At 38.2% G+C, this 20,774-nt stretch overlaps 1 protein-coding gene across 9 annotated transcripts in view; it reads left to right on the forward strand.

Annotated features, from left to right (window-relative positions):
• The window catches only part of TMEM144 (transmembrane protein 144), a 96,910-nt gene that overhangs the window by 2,647 nt on the left and 73,489 nt on the right, over positions 1–20,774 (forward strand). For 6 of the 9 annotated variants that reach the window (XM_045392992.2, XM_045392994.2, XM_074041001.1 and 3 more), the window contains 2 exons: positions 939–1,906; positions 4,302–4,376. The gene's annotated coding sequence lies outside the window, so the exon portion shown is untranslated. The remainder of the gene's footprint in view (positions 1–938; positions 1,907–4,301; positions 4,377–20,774) is intronic. The other 3 variants (XM_005556169.4, XM_015450971.4, XM_074041002.1) reach the window with 1 other exon arrangement.

The following is a 20,774-nucleotide window of genomic DNA, read 5'->3' on the forward strand; positions in this document are numbered from 1 at the left end:
ATATAACATTCATTTATAACTTACAATATAATCTGTGCGTGCACATATAGAACTCAAAGCATTCGTTATTATTATTAGATTAGATCAGAGAGACTAATAATTCTCGTGCCTAAAGTATTTTCTCTTCTTAAACATAATGAGAGAAATAAAGTGAAAAAGTAGACAGTGAGATAATGGTAGAGCCCATTAGAATTACCTGGGGACCTTTCCATATCTTTTTGGAGGGGCAAGGATGGTGATGGAGAGAAAACATGAGTAGAGCAGGATTGTGGGAATGTTCTGTTTCTTCGTTTAGATGAGATTTACCTAAGTATGTTTATTTTGAGATAGCACATTGACTATACATTTGTGATTTCTGTACTTTTCCATATTTATATATGTCTTATCCTTCAATCAAATTGGAAAGGTGGTAGATAAATAGTTATTTATTTTATATTCTTTATACCTTGTATATATGTTATAAATCTATAAAGAAGGAGAGTAGGACAAATAATTTGTTTACAATTAAAAAATGCATATTTTTTCAGTCATTTAAAAATTAAGTTTAAATATTAAAGAACAGCAAAAAACCCTGAAAATTTTAAAAATATATGAGTGTCTAGGCCCCATCCATCTTCCCAGAGACTCTAAATGATCTAAAGTAGGGCCCAGGAATCCACAGTTTTAAAAGCTTCTAATGTGCAGAGTTATAATTCACTGTATTATGAGTTAAATACTTAGTTCTAGAAGCAAATTAACACCTTTTTACAATTAAATGATGTCTTAGGTTTCACTGGCAATGAAGTAATCTGTAAATCCTTCAAGGCTTCCAATAGTAAGATCCTAGTTTGATGAAGGCTATTTGCCTTCAGTCTGGGACACCTCCTGGACCAGATTAGATAGTGAATCGGGCCTCATTCTTCCACCCACAGCACTCTCATTTCTCCCACTTCTGTCAGGTGTGTCACTTGCTGTGACTGTGTGGCAACTTGCCCATCTCCTGAGAGCCCTTGGGAAAGTGAAGGACAATATATAAGGACTCCAATCACTGAAAAGCTAAGTACTGAGTTTTTCTTTGCCGTTGTTGACCCAGGCTTGTTGCACAGATTGCCGACCTGCAGATGGACACCTTGTTCCTGGTTCAGTGCTGCCCAGACTCTTCCACTGGGGGACCCTATCCCTTGCTCCTCATATTCCTGATTTCTAGGAACCATAACCCTACTATGATTATAATCGCGGCATTAGCATAGGTTCCTGGGTACAACCTTTGCCCTACTTATTGTATGGAATTTGCTAATATCTTTGCTATCCATTCCAACACCAGGCCTGGACAGCACCAAGCTGCCCTGCCTGCCGCTGAAAAACTTTCAACTTTATAATCTTTGAAGTTTTGTCATGAAAGTGTTAAATAGTAGTCTATACTCTATCTGTCTTTTGACCAGTATGCAAAAGAAGTTATACTGATTGTGTCATATTTTATAGAAATATGTGCACTTTTTATCTGACAGTTGATTGCTCACCCCTAAGGACATCATTCCTGTTGACCTAAACTAGTACATCTATATGCAGTAGGAGAAGTGCTTTTGGAGAAAATCACCTGTCTCCTCAGAGCTGGTATTACAAATCTATGAAGTAACACTATGTGCCATAGCCTAATCACTCATATATGACCCAGAGAACACCAAATAGGCATATTTCCAGCAGATAAAATGCCTGGCATTGTATTGTATTAGGTATTCTCTCCTCTGTCTACTATTATACCATGCACTTTCCTCCATTTTCCTGGTATGGAAATCTCCTGCAATAATGCATTTGCCTCATTTCCCTAGGAACGTTTATTCCATGATTTGATGTTGTGTCTGTGTTAGAATGGTTCTGCCACATGACCAGAAACTGGGCGATGTCTGCATGAACATACTCTGATATGGTAAACAGATAAAACATATGACAGCCAATTTGGCATCTATTTGAAATAATAGACATGTACAAAGTTATTATTTCACTTCTTAATAATTAGATAATTCATGCAGGTTAGAATAATTTCCATTTGTTTTATAGTTCTAAAACCTGATAATTCATAGAGTCATCATGGAATAAAGTAAGAATTAGGAAAATTGGAGGTTGCCCTGGGTTTCTTCAAAAAGCCCCCACACAATCTAGACAACTAAGCTTCTCTGTTTCAGAAATGGGCACTCAAGGTCCTGATACTCTGCTCCATCTCTGTCCCCAGGGCACACACACAGAGGAGAAACCAGGACAGACACACTGGCTCTAGGTCATTCTTGGCAGAGACAGAACAACTCACGCAGCAGTAGTTTTCTGTCTTTGTAAAGGAGTAAAGATTGGATAAAACTGTCTCAACCCTTGGGCTCTTTGCAGGAAACTAGTGCAGACCAACAGATTATTTTTTCTCTCCTCACCTAAGGTATAGTTTATGTAAAAGAAAAAAATCTACAGAGTACATTTAAAGAAAGGAAAGGCCCCTGGCTTCACTAGATTAAATTTGGAACATTAGAAATGCATTGGGATTATAAGTAAACACCTTAAACTGCAGGAGAAGAATGTAGAGAGAAATTTGGAATCGTTTATTCATTTGTATCTGGTAGTTTTGGAACTGAGTTGGATCACCTACTGTGATTCTGACATATGTAGCCTATCTGATACAATGTTGGGGTATGTAACTACATACCCAAGTTTTAAGAATTGATAGTGAAACTGGATTGGAAAAGACAGACTGGGTTAATGTTACATACTCTACCCATTCACCCACTCCCACCTCCCCAGCACTGTGGATTCAAGCACCAGAAAAGAAGAACTACAGGAAGGCACTGATGGAGATATTTTCATATATTATTCTGTGCAATATCAATGCATCAGCAGCCATTGGCTTGCAAGGTGAAGAAATATGATGCAGGGTCAGGGAGCATCTCATCCTTTCCATTACCTCTCAGGTATTGCAACTTCTGGAGCACTGGTGGGTAGCTCCCATGGTGTGGACTTCAGGGTTGCCGTAGAAGGCAGCAACAGCAGCAGGTGAAGCAGTAAGTTGCCCATAAGTAGCTGCACAGAGAGAAAACATCCATGAGAGAGGCTTGTGTGTGGTAACCAGAACTACCTGGGTTATAAGCCTATGAACTACAAGACTAAGCATCCCTAAGACACAATAAGTGCTTTTCGGAGAGGTGCTGGAGGTCTTGTTTTACGCAGGAGGGTAAAAGTCAGTACAGTTCAAGTCACTCCTGCCAAAGAATGCTAGGTAGCCATGGGCTAGTGAGACTTGGAGAAATGTACGTTGCACAACAGTTTAAAATTTATTGAAGACCTACTCAACACTTGTCACTAAAGCTGGATTCTGTGGGGAGTACACAATGTGTAAGGCACTGCCTGGACATTAACTGAATTAACAAGTGCATGAATGAATGAACATATTAAGATGGTAAAACACATCCCAAGGCCAGTGGTTCTCAAAGTGTGACCCTGGACCCGCAGCATCAGCTTCACCTAGAAATTTGTTAGAAATGAAAATCCTCGAACCCCACCTAAGACCTACGGAATCGGAAACTGGAGGAGAGTCTTGTTTCAATACAGATATTGAAACAAGCCCTCCAGGTGACTGCCCTAGTGAGAAGCCCCAAAACGAATGGGGCAGGCCAGGAGGAAGACAGTAAGATGCCAAAAGAAGGTGGACAGAAAAGCAAAAAGTTGGGAGACGATTCAAAACAATATTTGCAGTTTATCTAAGGTTATTCTATTCTTTTTCCTGTCTTTATGAGAGTTCCATTTCCTTCCTGATATTTTATCCTTTGGATCAAAAACACAGAATGTGTTAACATCACATACCCTGCCCAGCCACCCACTCTCACCTACTCAGTGCCATAGATTCAAGCTCCTTCTCAAAGCAAGTTCACAGCATGTAGAAACTGGAAAAAGAAGGAATTTGAGAGAGACTACAGTTCACAGCCCATGGAATGAAAACCAGGAGCACTCATGGCTGGGTGTGGAGGGACTGCCTAAGGAAAAGTGCCAGAGAAAAATCAATCCTTGACAGCCCATCACCAGTTATGAATCCATAAAGACTCCTTTTATAGTAAAATCACACTGTTTTCCAAAGGGCAGTCATCGGGTTCCCATGGTCATGTAACATGTAGCATAGCCAAAAATTATAAGCCTAAAAGCTTTTGGTTAGAAGCTTGGAATGGGTTCTGAAACAAAAAGATGAAAAGATACCAAGGAGTATAACACAGAGAAAAAAAATTGAATATTTTTATAAGAATGAACATGTCGTTCTCTAAATATAACACACTCCAATTATTTTTCCACAGGAAATGACCAGTGCTTTGGTTAAGAATGCATATTATATTGCAGTTCTTTGGGGAATGAAGCCACCCTTGACTGAGGTAATCATCAGTTCAGAGGCAACTCCTTGTTTTATCTTTGCACTAATTGCTTAGAGAAATAACCAGACAATATAATTTATGACAATTAATCTGCATTTACCTGAGTTAACGAATTTGTGAACAAAAAGATTCCTATCTCAGGTAGGTGCTTTTGGCAAGATAATTAATTTAGCTTAGTTTCCTCATCTGAAAAGCTAAGATCATTATATCTAGTACACAGAATGGTTCTAATAATCAAATTGCATGTTATATGTAAAGCACTTAGCACAGTGCTTGATACATTCTAAGATGTAATTGCTCATTCATTATTTTCTCTTTTTTTGCAAGGATGATACTAATGGTTAGGCACTCTCTAAAGAGATGTAAGACACTGTTGGTAAGATTCATTGATCAATACATGATTTCAGGTTCAAGAAACAGTTGTATTATTAAGTTACTAATGCAGCAAATTATCCAGAATTTGCTTCACTGTCTCCTTTTTATACTTAACAAAAGACTTAAAAGATAATTAGGAATATATTCTGCATGCTACTTTGGATTCAAATCTTTGCCCATTTTTGCATTTGAAATTTAGAACTAGTCTATGGTAACCTATATGAGGCTATAGTGAGGTGATTCATAGCAATATAATTGAAATAGGGAGGTATCATAATTGAATACTTGTTTTACTTTTCTTAATAACGGCATCCATCTCATAGAGCTGGTGTGAGGATTAGATGAATTAATACATGCAAGCCCTTACAATATCAAAAAAAAAGTCAGCTTTGTTATTATCAGGTGGGGAAAAACAGACCTTAGAAATATTCATTTCTTACGGTCAAAATGAGATTCAGAGTTGGTCACGCCCATTTATACTTTGATCAAGGGAGAGGTCACCCAATTATTGGATGGATTTAGTCAGTTCTCCTGACAGGTATCTCCTTATTATGGAGAAACCTGTAATCGCTTATTAGAGACTGAAGTATTTGTTGCCATATCCTTAGACTCCTCTATTATGCTTTTATTTTTTCATTTAAAATATTTTTGGAGCAACTACCATGTGATAGGCGTTGTGAAATCACTTTGGAAGTAGCAGTTAAAATGATATACAATGGTCTAGCAGTCAAGGGACTTATAGGATCCTACCTTCTAAGGCTGGACTCCCTTCTCAAAATTTCATCTCTATCCTGTTCTCCACCTTCTTCCTCATCTACCACCCTGAGAACCTGCCCAAACTGAGCAGAAATGTCTAGTTTCAGCTCTCAATTCTTCCCATTCTATCTGTCTCAATATAATTAAGTAGATCATGCCTACATACCTCAAATATGTCCATTCTAATCATACTAAATTTGTCTACCAAGTGACAGTATTGGACTGCTTTCGGTAGTTTTATAGATAATTCATTTTCATTGATAAATAATTCACTTACCAATCTGTCATAAGTTTCAAACTGACCCAAAGATTATTTTCACTTATTCTATTATTGAATCATGGAAAAAAAAGACATTCTTCTTTTTGTTAAATAAGAAAAAAATGCTTTACAATTAATTGAATTTCAACTAACAGGTGGATAGATTTCTTTCTAAAATATATAGCTTTGTGAAATAAAAAAGTTTAATAAGTTGAGTTTGGAATTTCTGCAGCCAAACATATAAGTGTCTGAGAGGCTTGGTGAACAAAAGTTCATCACGAAACATTTTTATTTCTTTTCAAGTTTTCCATGAAGAGCACAATTCAAAATTAAAATGTATAACTTTCTGTTTCAAGCAGTATATATTGTCAGGCTGGAAACTCTCAAAGGCCCTCTTACCTAAAACCTAGACCTAGAATAAATAAGGAAAAAATGCATATAATCCATTGTTTACAAATTTCCTAAAAATGAAAGATTCTCAAATTTAAAACTCCCATAAATGACATCAAGTTATCATCAAGTTATCTGTGGTTAATATTAGAAATCACAAGCATACAAAGAAAAAAAAACACAAAGAGAGAGAGAGAGAGAATTTTTGGAATTATTTGAATCCAAACGTAAATATAGATAGATAAACATAAACTGTTTAAAGGAAGACTAAGGGAACATGCAACAAAAGGATTTAAAAATGATTGGGTACACATCAAAAAAAATTTAAATAACATTTAGAAATGATAAAACTGTTCAAATTAAAATTCACTGAATAAAATGTTGGCCCCTGGAGTCAACTGTGTAGCTTACATTTAACTAAATCTTCTACCAAAAATAAGTTTAAAAATTGGAAAAACATATATCTAGAAAACAATCCTCTGAAAGCATTGGAGAGCCAGTGCAAGTAATATTGAGCAGCTAGAATCCTTGAGAAAGGGAAGCACACAAGATGTATTCAACATTCACCTCGGAATTTTCCTGGGGGCATTTTCCAAGTTGTGGTGAAGGCGAAAGGAGCGCAAGAAGAAAGCAGGAGTCTCACACACCAGAGGAGACAAAGTCTGGTGTTTCAGGATGCCAAAGGAACTCTGATTTGAGGAGCAAACTATTGAAAAAGACAGGAAGCTAAGAGAGTGTCTGCAGATCTGCACTCTAGTTTCCCTCAAATTGTGGGTAAATTTCTGACTTGTGCATGTGTAAGGCAAGCCTTCAAGATACATACTAGGAAACAGCAAACAGAAAGCTGGAGTGCTGAGCACAGATTTCAGCAGTTGAACAGCACTGAGGAGTTAAAGATTAAAATGAAATCCAGAGGGAGCGTGCTAAACTCAGGTCTAGGACTTGCGTAGAACTACTTTTTTAAATTTTCTTTTTTTTTTTTTTTTTTTTTTTGAGTCAGAGTTTCACTCTTGTTGCCCAGGCTGGAGTGCAATGGCGTGATCTCGGCTCACTGCAACCTCCGCCTCCCGGAGGTTCAGGTAGTTCTCCTGCCTCAACCTCCTGAGTAGCTGGGATTACAGGCACGCGCCACAATGCCCAGCTAATTTTTGTATTTTTGGTAGAGATGGGATTTCACCATGTTGACCAGGCTGGTCTCGAACTCCTGACCTCGTGATCCACCCACCTCGGCCTCCCAAAGTGCTGGGATTACAGACGTGAGCCACCGCACCCGACTCGGGCAAAGCTACTTTTTAAGATGTCACATCCTGTAAGTAACAAATTAAAAAGCTCATGTATGACAAAGCTTAAAACTAAGTCTCAACTGGATCAAAGTCATTCACTGAAGTGCTTTATAACTAAAAAACAAAAGCAACACTTTTGTGGGAACATCATATAGAGAATGTACAGTATGCCATCTATATTCTGAAAACCGACTGAAAATTATAAAACATGCCAAAAATAACAACAGCAAATGACCAACACAGAGGGAAAAGGCGGGAAATTTAGAAAGAAAGAAAGAAAGAAAAAAAAAAACTTCCAGGCTCCATCCTTCAGGAATATCGAGGAGGCAGGCACGCAGCTGCTACCACTGAAGCCTGAGCCTAAGCCTGAGGCATAAGCTCTGCGTCACTTCCTGTGCCTGCAGGCGCGCCCTGACTGCGTGCCGATTTCCGGGCTCTGTGCTATTGGAGTCCCTGGCTCTTGCAGTTCACGAGCCTGGGAGGCCGCATGCATCCAAAGGCCTTTTTCCTGTGCTGTTTGCGCGAGCTGCCCTCTCCCTGCCTGCCCACCCGAGCATGACCAAGGTGGTAGGCTGCCAGTGGCCATCTCCATAAAAGCAACTGAAAGTTTCATACTGGAAGCTCTTTTGGCTGGCACTCCCACAGTCCTATGAAATAAACTTACTTAAAGTTCTATGAAGTATGAAAACTTTTCCCTGCTCTTTGACTTGCACAAATTTTGTTTGTATCGTACATTAGAAGAGAGAAAAGGATGCCTTGCGATGGCATTATTAACTAATGGGGCACTGCAATTTTTACCAGGAGGTGAACTATGCTTAGAAGACTCAGACTTTTTAGAAAATCATTTCTCCACTTAAAAAAAAAAAAAAAAAAATTGAAGGAGGGCAAGAAATTTCACAACATAGTGATAAACAATCACCATCTTTATAGTATCCATATAACTATTCAAAAATAAAACATTTTTCCTAAGACCTGTGTGGTAAGTCGGTAGATAAGAGGCTTTTGTAAAGTGCTACTTATTGGTAGCTGACTTATATGAAGTAGTCCTAATGAATAATGAGGGTTAACTAGTATTGTTTGAAACTGTGCCTGTGAAAGTTGTAGCAGTCTTATTTAAAGTGTATAACAGTGTTCTCTTGCTTAATTTAATCTTTAACTTTATAGTATGCCACAACTATAAAGTATTAATGCTATTGTTACCCAAACAAGAAAAAAATTATTATTTTATTATGTCAAAAGTTTAAATAAGATGTTCTACTGCCATTGTTCTAGCTGTCCAGTGCATTAGCACTTCTTGATGTGCTTAGGAGGCGGATCCATGAATTCCTTAGACTTTCTGCCAGAATTAAAAAGTGTCTGATTAAATGGTGAACAGTAAGTAGACTGAGGCAAATTTCCAGTGATGATGTCATTTTTTATTTTGCTCTGCCTTTAGCTTGAGAATTACAACACAATTCTGTTTAAAACCAAACAGCATTAGTTCTTATCTATTTCCCAGATGGGAAATCTATTTTAAGTCAATATTTTAAAGAAATATGAAGCCATAACAAAAGCTATCATTTTTTCTCTGAAGTGCTAGTTAATGCATGCAAAGAAAATAGAGCGATTTAAAACTATTCATCGTTTAATGTTTAATGACACTTATTTTCAGTATATTTTATATGGGTAATTTTTTTTACCTCCTGTAAAGAGGAGTAATGTTTATTGACTAAAGGTAAAAAATAATGGTTTAGACACCAATTCTTTTTCAAGATATTTGACTATATTATGCATTGTACAATGGATTTTATTCTTCATGAAATTTTTTAGTTTCCCTACCTATAAGACAGAGATAATGACTTAGAGAGAGTTCTACAGGAGACTCAGACTTTAAAATACTTAGATTGATCGATAAAACAAAGTAAAGCAAAAGATAAGGAGTGTGAGAATTTCAACAGAAAATTAGAAGCTATAAAAAAATCAGTGGGGCCAGGCACAGTGGCTCATGCCTGTAATCCCAGCACTTTGGGAGGCCGAGGCGGGTGGATCACAAGGTCAGAAGTTTGGGACCAGCCTGACCAACATGGTGAAACCCCATCTCTACTAAAAATACAAAAATTAGCCACGTGTGGTGGTGCGCTCCTGTAATCCAAGCTACTCAAGAGGCTGAGGCAGGAGAATTGCTTGAACCCAGGAGGTGGAGGTTGCAGTGAGCTGAGATCACGCCACTGTACTCCAGCCTGGGTGACAGAGTGAGACTCTGTCTCAAAAAAAAAAAAAAAAAAAAAAAAAAAAAAAAAAATTAAGTGGATATTCTTAGTCTGAAATTTTTTAGAAATCTGAAATTTAAAAAAATAATTTGATTTTAAAGGCAGATAGAACAAAGCAGAACCAAGGTTTATGAAATCAAAAACAGGTCCCTAGAAAATATTAAATATAAAAGCAAAGTATTAGAAAAATAAATAGAAAAAAAATCAAAGCAGAGTGTTTAAAATATGTATTGGACACAGTTAAAAAATCAAACATAGGTGTAACTGGATGTCCCAAAGAAAAGAGAAAGACGTGGTGGCAGAAACAATATTTTAAAATACAATGATAGAATTTTCAAACTCAAAAAACACATCAATCCAAAGATTAAGTAAAATCTTTGAATTCAATGCATGTACAAGGGAATTATCAATAAACACCTCATAGTTCACTCATTAAAAAACAAAATATATACAATTGAAAAGAGAATTTCTAAACTAAAAGGTAGGTCAGAAGAAGATACCCAAACTGACACACAGACAGTTAAGAGGATGGAGAATCCGGAAAGGGCGTGAGAAACTTACCAGACATGATTAAAAGGTTTACTCAAGGTACAGAAGAAGGGAGAAGAAAATGGGACTTAAACAGTGTTTGAAGAGAAAACAGCCAAGAATTTTTCAGATTTAATAAATGCTACAAACCCGCAGAAGGATAAGCACATTTCCATTTTATAAGAAATAAGCAATATAAAGTTTGGATAATTGAGGTTGCATTGTATTTTTTTGGAATATTAGAACTGGAAGATGCCTAAGAGATAAAATAAATATAACCCACTGATTTTATAGAAGCAGCAGCTTAAGGGGCCTACCAGTAAATAACTTGAGAGTCAGACAGAATCAGAACTCTTAAATTCAAATTAAGTGATATTTTCACTATATAAGACTTTCCTATCTAATTTTCTTAAATTAAATCAACAGCATTATCAGAAGATATAGAGCATACTATCATTTTAAATATGGATTTTCCTAAACTACTTTTTAAATCTTTCTTGTTGACTTTCATAATGTTGGCATATTGATAGTGAGAAAGGGTAATGTCAGTCACTTGTTCAAGATCACATGTTAGAGGCAGATCAGGGACTAAAATTCAAGTCTCTGAACTTTCAAGCTCAGAGTGTTTTTCACATGTATTTTTTTTTCTTTTTTTTTTAGATGGCATTTGAGCACTGCAACTGAAACCGAAAACTGCTGTTCTTTTGCCTTCATGTTTAGCTTTAGCTATTATTTGTTGTGTGATCCATACAATTTTTTTTTTCTTTTTTGAGACGAAGTTTTGCTCTTGTCATCCAGGTTGGAGTGCCATGGCACAATCTCGGCTCAGTGCAACCTCTGCCTCCTGGGTTCAACGAATTCTCCTGCCTCAGCCTCCCAAGTAACTGGGATTACAGGTGCCCGCCACCTCACCCCGCTAATTTTTTGTATTTTTAGTAGAGACAGAGTTTCGCCATGTTGAGCAGGCTGGGCTGGAACTCCTGACCTCAGGTGATCTGCCTGCCTCGGCCTCCCGAAGTGCTGGGATTACAGATGTGAGCCACCGTGCCCGACTGATCCATACAATTTCTAATACAATTATCTGTACTATGTGAAAGGGGGGTGGAGGACTACAAGAGAGAATGGAAAAAGGAACTATGATTTATTGATAATAGACATCTACCTTTTCTCTACCTACCATTTCTTTCCTCATTTCTTCTAGGAATAGACCCCATCACTGTCCTGCATGTAAGAATGAATACATGGCTAAGCTGTGGCAAAAACAGTTTATCTCCCTGTTAGGACAGCAATTGGTCTAGGGTTGAGAACTTTACTCAAGCTTGGAATATTAGCCTTCTTCCAGGACTTTTAAATTAAGAACATTTACTGTCTAGTCATGAAGCGATGAGTTAATGATCCCAGGAAGAGGGATAGTGCACATCATTTCAGCCAGCTTGAGAAAATGAAGTCACTGTTTAGAAAGAACCACAGAAAGAGAAGGAAGAGAATAATACAGATTAGAGCCTCCAGTTCGATGTTCCATCTTCCCTGTCCTCACCATAATTAATGTGCCAATAAATTCACCCTTTTGCCTAACAAGCTCAAATTGAGTTTCAATCACTTTCATTTCAAAGATTTTTTATTGATGCAGAGATTTGTACAGATGGTCCCCAAGTTATGGCTCAACTTAAAATTTTTCAACTTTACAATGATGCAAAAGATACCTACATTCAGTAGAAACCATACTTTGAATTTTGATCTTTTCCAAGGCTATGGCTATGAGATGATAATATCCCATGATGTGGAGCAGCAGTAGTGAGCCACAGCTTCAAGTCATATGACCACAAGGACTGAAAAATGATACTGTACTCTATCATGTACTACATTCAATAAATTACATGGTATATTCAACACTTTATTATATAATAATCTTAAGGTTAGATGATTTTACCTGACCATAGGCTAATGTAAGTTTTCTGAGCATATTTAAAGTAGGGTAGGCTAAGCTATGATATTTGGTAGGTTAGGTGTATTAAATGCATTTTTGATTTAGAATATTATGAGTATATAATGGATTTATCAAAGAGGTAAGTCTAGGAGTATTTATACTTAGAACTGAAACCTTGTCAATTACAGTCTTTAAAATGTGGAACTTGATGAAACAAGATGGGATGGGGACAATGCAAATCACTCCATCCCCATCTGGGAGTACGATATGCCTGTTATGTAGTTGAGTGGTTTGAGTAGTGCCTTCCAAAAATTCGTATCCACCTGAAACCTCAAAGTATGACCTTAATTGGAAATGGGGCCTTTGCAGATGTAATTAAGTTGAGGTCATACTGAATAACAGTGGGTCCTAAATCAAATGACTGTATAAGAAGAGGAGAGGGCACACAGAGACACAAGGAAGAAGGCCATGTGAAGATGGAGGCAGAGACTGGAGTGATGCAGCTACAAACCAAGGAAGTCAAGGATTGCGAGAGCCGCCAGTAGCTAGGAAGAGGCAAGAAGTATTCTTCCCTGGAGTCTTCACCAGGAGCATACCCCGCTGATACTGATAGCAAAAGATTGCAGACTTTTAACCTCTAGAACGGCGGCAGAATAAAATTCTGTTGTTTTTAGCCACCCAGTTTGTGGTAATTTGTTATGGCAGTTCCAGGAAACTGGTACATGTAATAACAAAACAGTTGGTTAAATCATTGCCGATTGCATTTAGGATTCAGACAACATGCCTGCTGTGTCTGAAATTTTAGGAAAAAGAAAAATAGGCAGTACTTCACCACGTTCGTACTTCTTATAGATTGCTGGAAGATGCTGGAGAGAAATAAGCTTTAGTTAAAACCGACTCATCTGAAGAAGACTGAGAATATTCGACTCATAAAACAGGTGTCAGATGTAGGGTTTGTGGGTCTGACAATGGTACACTTTTGTGCACTCTATTTAACTAAAAGAATACAAATTTACATACTAAAGAGAATATTTACTTAGAAAATACATAAAACCAAGTTACAACATTTTAAAAGTTGATAAATACCATAAACATCACAATTTCATAAACTCCATCCACAATGCAAAAACACCACCAGGCCTAAGAGTATAACCTTCAAGCTGGGGCAGCCCATTTGCTAATGTGCAGCCATGGCTGCTACTTCCTCCCCAAAGGGGCAGTGTAAGTAACAGGCACATGAGCTTAAGCTTCTTTAGGTTCGGGATACATCCACCTCTGCATAGAGCTTGGGCTAAGATAGGCCCATTTTGCCATTGATCGGCAGTCCTAGATAGTTGGACAGTCAGGAACTATGCTGACAACAAAGCCGAATTTTCTACCTTCACAGTATAAGATGCTTCATGATCTTCTCTGCTCTCCTTTCTCTGAGATTGAGTTCATTGTTACCTCCTCTTTCTCCCTCTGATTTATTCTCTCCCTGTACATTCAATAGTTACCTCTGCTTATTTGCAATATTACACTTATTTCATGACATTGACATTTGTTATTAGCTGTATGCTTTTTTTTTTTATTTTCAGGTGAAAAAAACATGAAAACCCAACTCAAGCATCCACAAAAAGAAATTTGGTGGGCTGTGATCTCTAGAACATATAGAGGTAGAGTAGTTTCCTGCAGTTCAATCAGGTCTGGCTGTGTTTCTCTGTGATTCTCCTGGCATTGCCCTTGTCCAAGGGCTGGTTTCATCCTCAGGCTGATTTTCCCCTAATCACAAAGTAGCTGCCTGAAGCAACAGACCTTACATGCCCCCTCTTTTATGTTTAAGTAAAAAAGATTATAAGCATCCCATCGCCACTCAACATTTCTGAGCTTTGTGCAGAAGCCAGTCTTAATAAAAGAGTGTCATATAGGTTTATGCCTTAGTTGCATGCTCACCGAAGAACCAATAACTATACTAAATGATTTCGAATTGTCCCTGGACTTAGCTATGGAACTGATCCCACACAAATATGTAATCTCCTGGCTGCTACACAGTGGGAAATGGTTAAACGTTGGGTATGCAAACAAAATGTCCATCATAATCATGGTGGATTCTCTTTTTATAAAACTGTGAGATCCTAGAAGATAAAACCATGAGGTCCTGGAAGATGGAGACACTGTTGATTCACCCCTTTATCTTCAGGTCCTAATCTATGGCTGGCATATAATGAATATCGACAGCCACCTGAAAGAATGGACAAACAAAATAATAATTGATTCTCCCCAAAACTATTTTTGTCACCAGCCATTTCTATAATTCTTAAAGAATATTATAACTGTAATAATCTCACTCTCCACGGTTACAATTTTTATTAATTGCTTCCTGGCTCTTTCATTTGATTTCAATACATTGCCGATTATTTTTAGAGCTGCCATTAACACAGATTTCAATCACTGTCCTGTTTTCCCCTTGAGCAGTGAAGCGGTTGTCATGGAAACAGAATCCAGTGCCTCTTTCTAAAGCCTCACATCAATGCAATTTGATGAGAGGAACTAACACACTCTCTCGTACCTGTATTTTATACGTGTGAAGATCTATTGCCCGAAAAAGATGCAAGTCATTACTGGAGTAAAGCATACTTGATGATGCATGGATTTGACAACTTGTCCAAAAAGATGTATCAGAGCTCTCATCTGGAAATAATGCCCTAATCAGTGTAAGAGAAAGGTTTTAATGCTTGAATTCACTAAAAATGTGAAGTCACAAGGTAGATTTTATTTAAAGGTGGGAGGAAGAATAATTTTAATTGGCACCACTCATACAGCACCAAGTCACAGACTAGTAGCGTTTCTCAGAGAGCCCTATATGGTGATTATGTGGGAAGAAGCCTCATTTCCCTCAACTCCACCCTATACAAAAAAACTGGATTTGAAGTCTAATCCAGGTAGAATGGAGGTAGGAGGAGGGAGTAACTTCCCAAGCATCTCTGGATGAGGTCGCTCTGTCAGCCAAGGGAGACCCTTTGGAGAAAGTCTGGTCTAGGCCTCAGCTTCCGCACTTTCAGCAGCTGGGGGAAATGTATATTGGCTACATGGGCAACTCTGTAGTAAACCAACAGCATCAATTACGTATAAGTATAAAGGATTCATCACCAAATATTTTATCACCTTCATCAGGCCTTTATGGAAATGATTCAAAAGAGGGTCTAGTTACAGGAGGGTCTAGGACCAGGTCCTAAAATCTCAGCTAGGACAAATTTAAATAGAACAACCTTTAACCTTGTCAGCATGCTGGAATATTTTATTTGGTTGCTGGATGTGCTATGATGAAATTTTCTATCATGTCATGAGATGTTTGCATAGAGTAGCCTGTGTATCTCTGAGGGTAGCCTGTTAACCCAAGGACATGGTCTAGAAGAAGCCAGGATAAGGCAGATACAGATGACAAAGGGGCCAGGGGAGTTGGGATCGGAGAAGTTTATAATACTAAGGTCAACTATGCCCACAGGGACCTAAAGCACAGGGACCCAAGCAAAACAGATCTAACGAGTAGAAGAGCTACAGCCAAGTAATCATAGAAGCAGTATTGAATCCTAGAAACAAGCAGGTAGCAATGAGCTAATATGCCAGAAACAAAGCTGGAAAGGTACGTGTACAGACTGGAAAAGGATTCATAAACTGAGATCAGTATCAGAAAAAGGGACGAGGCAGTTGATGAGGCTGGGCTGTAAGTTGGGATCCTACCCAGTAGATTTTGTTGCAGTAGATTTTTACCAGTACAATGTTTTAAACTGGGCAAACAAAAGTCTTCTTTTTGGTTTTGTTTCATTTTTTATTATCTGATTGTTTGGTTTACAATATGGCCCTGTCAAGACTGTATTTTAAAAGATAACAATCAGTATATCTGCTCTTGGTCTATGTGTTCTTGGTCTCTGAATAAAAGGAAGATTATCCTTGAACTAGATCACAGCCGATTCTCCCAGCTGTCCTGGCTGCTCCTTTTTTTTTTTTTTTTTTTAATTTTTGCTTGCCTTCATGTCAGCCACATCCCAGCTTTTCCCAAGGAACTTTCAGTTATAGTTATAGGAGCCATCCCATCACTTTTCTAGGAGAAAATCAGGTCAGTGTTATTACACACCAGGTTTAGAAATACTTTTTCTGTCAAAACATGCACAGGCTTCCTAACACCAAATACCACTACAACAAAGCGAGACCACATTTGGCCTAATTTTAGGACTCAAGGGTATTCAAGGCTGGCAAGATCTATGCCAGGCACTTGGAGTTGGTTTCTTGCCTTCTTCATACTAGGCCTATTTCCAAGGGGCTGGGTATAGATCTTGTTTTCACTTGTTTTGTTTTGGACAAAATTCTTGAACTGCTCCTACGTGGACTCTTCCTTTTTGATCTGTACCACTTAAACCATACACCCCACCCTGCACCACTTGCCCTCACTGTGCCCATTCTTGCTTTCTCACTCATTCTTGTTTTGACAATCCCACAACACTCCCCTCACTCACTCCGCGGTAGAATTCCAGGAGGACTAGATCTGAGTGAAGCAGTATTATAAAAGATGACGTCAGAGGAAAGCGCAGAGCTGGGCCAAAGCCTTGTAAGCCTTTGGAAGGACTTTGGCTATTACTTTTAGAAAAGTGGGAAACCATTAGAGCAAGCTTGTCCAACCTGTGGCCCAGGACGGATTTCAGCACAGCTTCACACAAATTCGTAAACTTTCTAAAACATTATGAGATTTTTCTGCAATTTTTTTAGCTCATCAGCTATTGTTAGTGTTAGTATATTTTATGTGTGATCCAAGACAATTCTTCTTCTTCCACTGTGACCCAGGGAAGCCAAAAGATTGGAAGCCCCTGCTTTAGAGGTTTTTCAGCTGAGGAGTGGACATGGTCTAAAAATAATGAATAGGGATCATTCTGGTTGTTATGTTAGAAATCAACAGCAGAGGGAGCAAGAGTGAAAGTAGGAAATCCAGCACAACAATTCAGATTGACATGATGGAGGCTTGATCCAAGTTGTCACAGTAGAAGTAGCAAGATGAGGTCAGACCCAGATATATATTTTGAAAATTGAGGGAAAAGGATTTTCTGACAGATTGGATATGGGGTATGAGAGAAATGATGGAGGCAAAGCTGACTCTAAAGGTTTGGGTCTGAGCAAATATTTTAAAACTTACATAGTATTTCCGGAAATCATGATTGTGCCAGACACAATTCTAAGCACTTTACCAATCACAATTCATTTAATCCTCAAAACAACCTATGAGATACATGCTACTAGTGGGCCCAAACTTGATGCACAGATTCCCTAAATGGTTTGTGCAAGTTCCCAGTGAATGCTGTTGCCAGTAATTGAGATGAATCAGTACATGAGTAGAACAGATTTGGAGCAGAACTAGGAGTTTACTTTTAGACTTTTTAAGGTCTAGAGACTACTGACAACCCACCTGTCCAGGCTCAGTCCACTTTTGCTTTCAGCTGATATTAGTCCATGGTGTATACTTCTTAGCTGTAGTGTTATATCAGGTACTCCAGGCTGGCATCAGGGGTCCCACAGCTTGGTCGTCCACTGAAGCTAGTGATATGCTGGTAAATGCATTAACAACTAGCCCTCCAGGGGGAAAAAAGAAAACTAGCATTTGCTGAGTATTTGCTGATTTGGGTGGCGTAAATATTCACACCATAGCCGATTTTACACAACTGCCATGATGTTATTGAAAATGGACGTTGGAAAAGATGCATGCTATCTGCCCTCTGCTGTAGTGTGCCAATGACTGGAGCCACTACAATGATTTTAAAGCCCTGGTTAATATCTAGAAATGGTATGTCAGGGCTCTCAAGTGAGAAGGAGAATTTATAGTTGGAGACATAGCCAAGGTAGCTGGGAAAAATAATTTAGGCTTGAACTAGAGTTTTAATTATGTATGATAAAGAAAGTATAGACAGAACAAATTCAAAGAGATGGAATAATGGAGGGGCTGCATAACTACAGGAGAGCGAAATGATTGAAATAGCCGATTCTGCATTAATGTCATGAGGGTAGGGAGCAGAGATGACTATAATGGAATCTGAAGAGATTTTAAAGTCAGGTCAACCAATCAGAAGAAGTCTCAGAAGTAGGTAAAGGTGCAAAAATGAATTTTATTGCTCCAATCAGTGATGAAAGGAAGCATTTGAGAACTCCAATATCAGGCAGTAGCAGAAACACTCAAGTGTTTACTAAATGACTGCTCCTACAAAACACCTGATCCAGGAGGAAATTTTTAAAGTGTTTCCAATGCAGTGTGTCCAGGATAGGTCAAGGAAAGCTCCATAAGTGATTTATGTATAATATAAGGTTTGGGAACCTGGTAAGTACCAAAGGCAGAAGGATTCAGGATATCAAGGAGTCCCAAGAGCAAATAAAGGACACCTAATGATGAGAGTAGAGTTTAGGGTCAGAACAGCACTGACTGAAAAGAATGGGATGAAGATGACACAGCAGTGACATACATAGGTGGGATACATAGGTGAGAACTGATGCTGAGACCTAAACACCAAGAGAGAAGTTAAGCATGCTTAACAAAAATTCAGAAAGGGTCCTGTACACATCACCAAGAAATTTTTTAGGTTTATTCTAAAGGCAATGGATGTCAAGAGAAAATACCATTCAGGGAAATAACATGATGATTTACTTTTACAGTAGTGTGGAAGATAGAATGCAAATAAGCAAGACTTTTCAGTGAACTAATTAAGGGGCACATCATGCAAAAGATGATGAGGGTGTGAACAATGGTTGTGCCAATAGGAATGGAATAATGAGGCTGATTATAGAGCTATTTTAGAGTTAGAACTGACATAGCAGGATATCTGGATATGGATATCTATTAATATAGAAGGAATAGGCAGAAATTAAGAATAATTCCCCCATTTTTGACTGTGGAAAGTGAAAGATAGAGAAAACTTGAGGAGGATTCCCATATTTTTAACTAGAATGATTCAGTAAGCAGTGTCATTCAGGGAGATAGGAATGTAAGAAGAAAAAGAGAAATGGGAAAATGTATGTTCATCAGGACTCTTGATTGCAAATGAGAGAAAACCCAGCTGCCTTAGCAAAAAATGGCTTTTATTGCTGCACTGAATCCAAGAAAGAATTAAACCAACAAACAATGGTATAGTGGACTGTGGTAGCTATAGTGTTGTCTTCTCAGAATGTATTATAATATGCTTTATAGTAACTGTATCCTCCTCTCCCCATGTTTTCTGCAAAGCTCTATCTGACTCTGACCTATCCACAGACACAGAAGTAGCGTATGAGCTGGGTCTAGCCAGAGTGATTGGTTCAAAGGTGGTCATGAGACCTAAGCTACACCAATCAGGAGGCTTCATTAGACTTCCCTTAGAGTGTTTGTCTTTGGGGTCATCGTTTAGGAGGGATGAAAAGACACTGGAGCAGCTTGCAGCCATCTTCCTCAGTGCCCTAGAAAAAACATAACTGCATGAAGTCCAGTTGAGACTGATGCAAAAGCTAAAATAAGCAGAAATGGGAGATATATAAAAAGAGAAAGCTAGCAGTCCTGAAGTGCCAGAAGCATAAATAGAGACCTGGTTACTGCAGCTATTTGATTATGTTAGCTACTTCGATGTCCTTCCCAATTAGATAAGAAAATGAATACTTTTTTCCTTCTTCGTATAGTTAGCAAGGGTATCCATAATATAAAGTACAAGATTCTTCATTAATACCTGTTGAAAGGATAGCCTATTGGGCCCCAGGAAAAACTAGATCTAGCCACTGGAACATCACCAGAATCTAGTTCTCTACCTTTCATTTGTACCTCTCTCTGGATGTCAGTTTTATTCTTTCTCACTGCAGACTGTTCTCCTTCTTGTAGTTGGAAATGTGATTATAAACAAATGCCAAGTTTTACTTCTGATAGGTTTCATCTCTGAAGGGAACTGCCTTTCATTTTCTGTGCTTCCAAGTTCAAACATTCTAAGGAAGGATTGTAACTGACCCACCTTATGTCACATAATGGATCAACCAATTGTAACTAGGGTCTTAAAATACTATGATTGGCTTAGCTTGGGCCAGGTTGACATTCCTGAACCAATCAAATGGGAGCCGGGGTGGTGGGCTCATGTAAGAAAATGGCAATGCTCATGGAAGCTGTAAAATTAGACCAGGAAGAGAAACTGTTCTAAGAACAGAGGTTCTATTTCCAGAAGAAAGGCAAATATAGCTATAAGAGCCTCTTGTAGGAAAGATGGTATTTTAAACATGTTGAATTTGAGACCCCTGGAGGGTCAAAAGGAGGTCAAGGAAATGTGACCAGTTGAAATTATTACTCAAGCCTGCAAGAGACAATTTATGCATTTGGCTGATTTTGATCATGAGATTATTTCAGATTATAAATTTCAAATTCCGTATATGGCTTTACCCCAAATTTACCTAGGTCTCTAGTTTTCAAAACAACTTTGCACACGTGAAATGATTATGCCCTGTAATACAGTGGACATTGTCAATTAAGAGAACGGGTTGTGAATCACAGAGGCAAGACCTTAGGACAAAAAAAAATCCTGATCTATGTTTCTCCCCTATGAGGGAAGAGACAAAGCTATGGACTAGCAGAGCCTAAGGACACCAAGATTTTTGGTCTGAGAACCT

Source organism: Macaca fascicularis, chromosome 5 (assembly GCF_037993035.2).
Source record: "Macaca fascicularis isolate 582-1 chromosome 5, T2T-MFA8v1.1".
Taxonomy (NCBI): domain Eukaryota; kingdom Metazoa; phylum Chordata; class Mammalia; order Primates; family Cercopithecidae; genus Macaca; species Macaca fascicularis.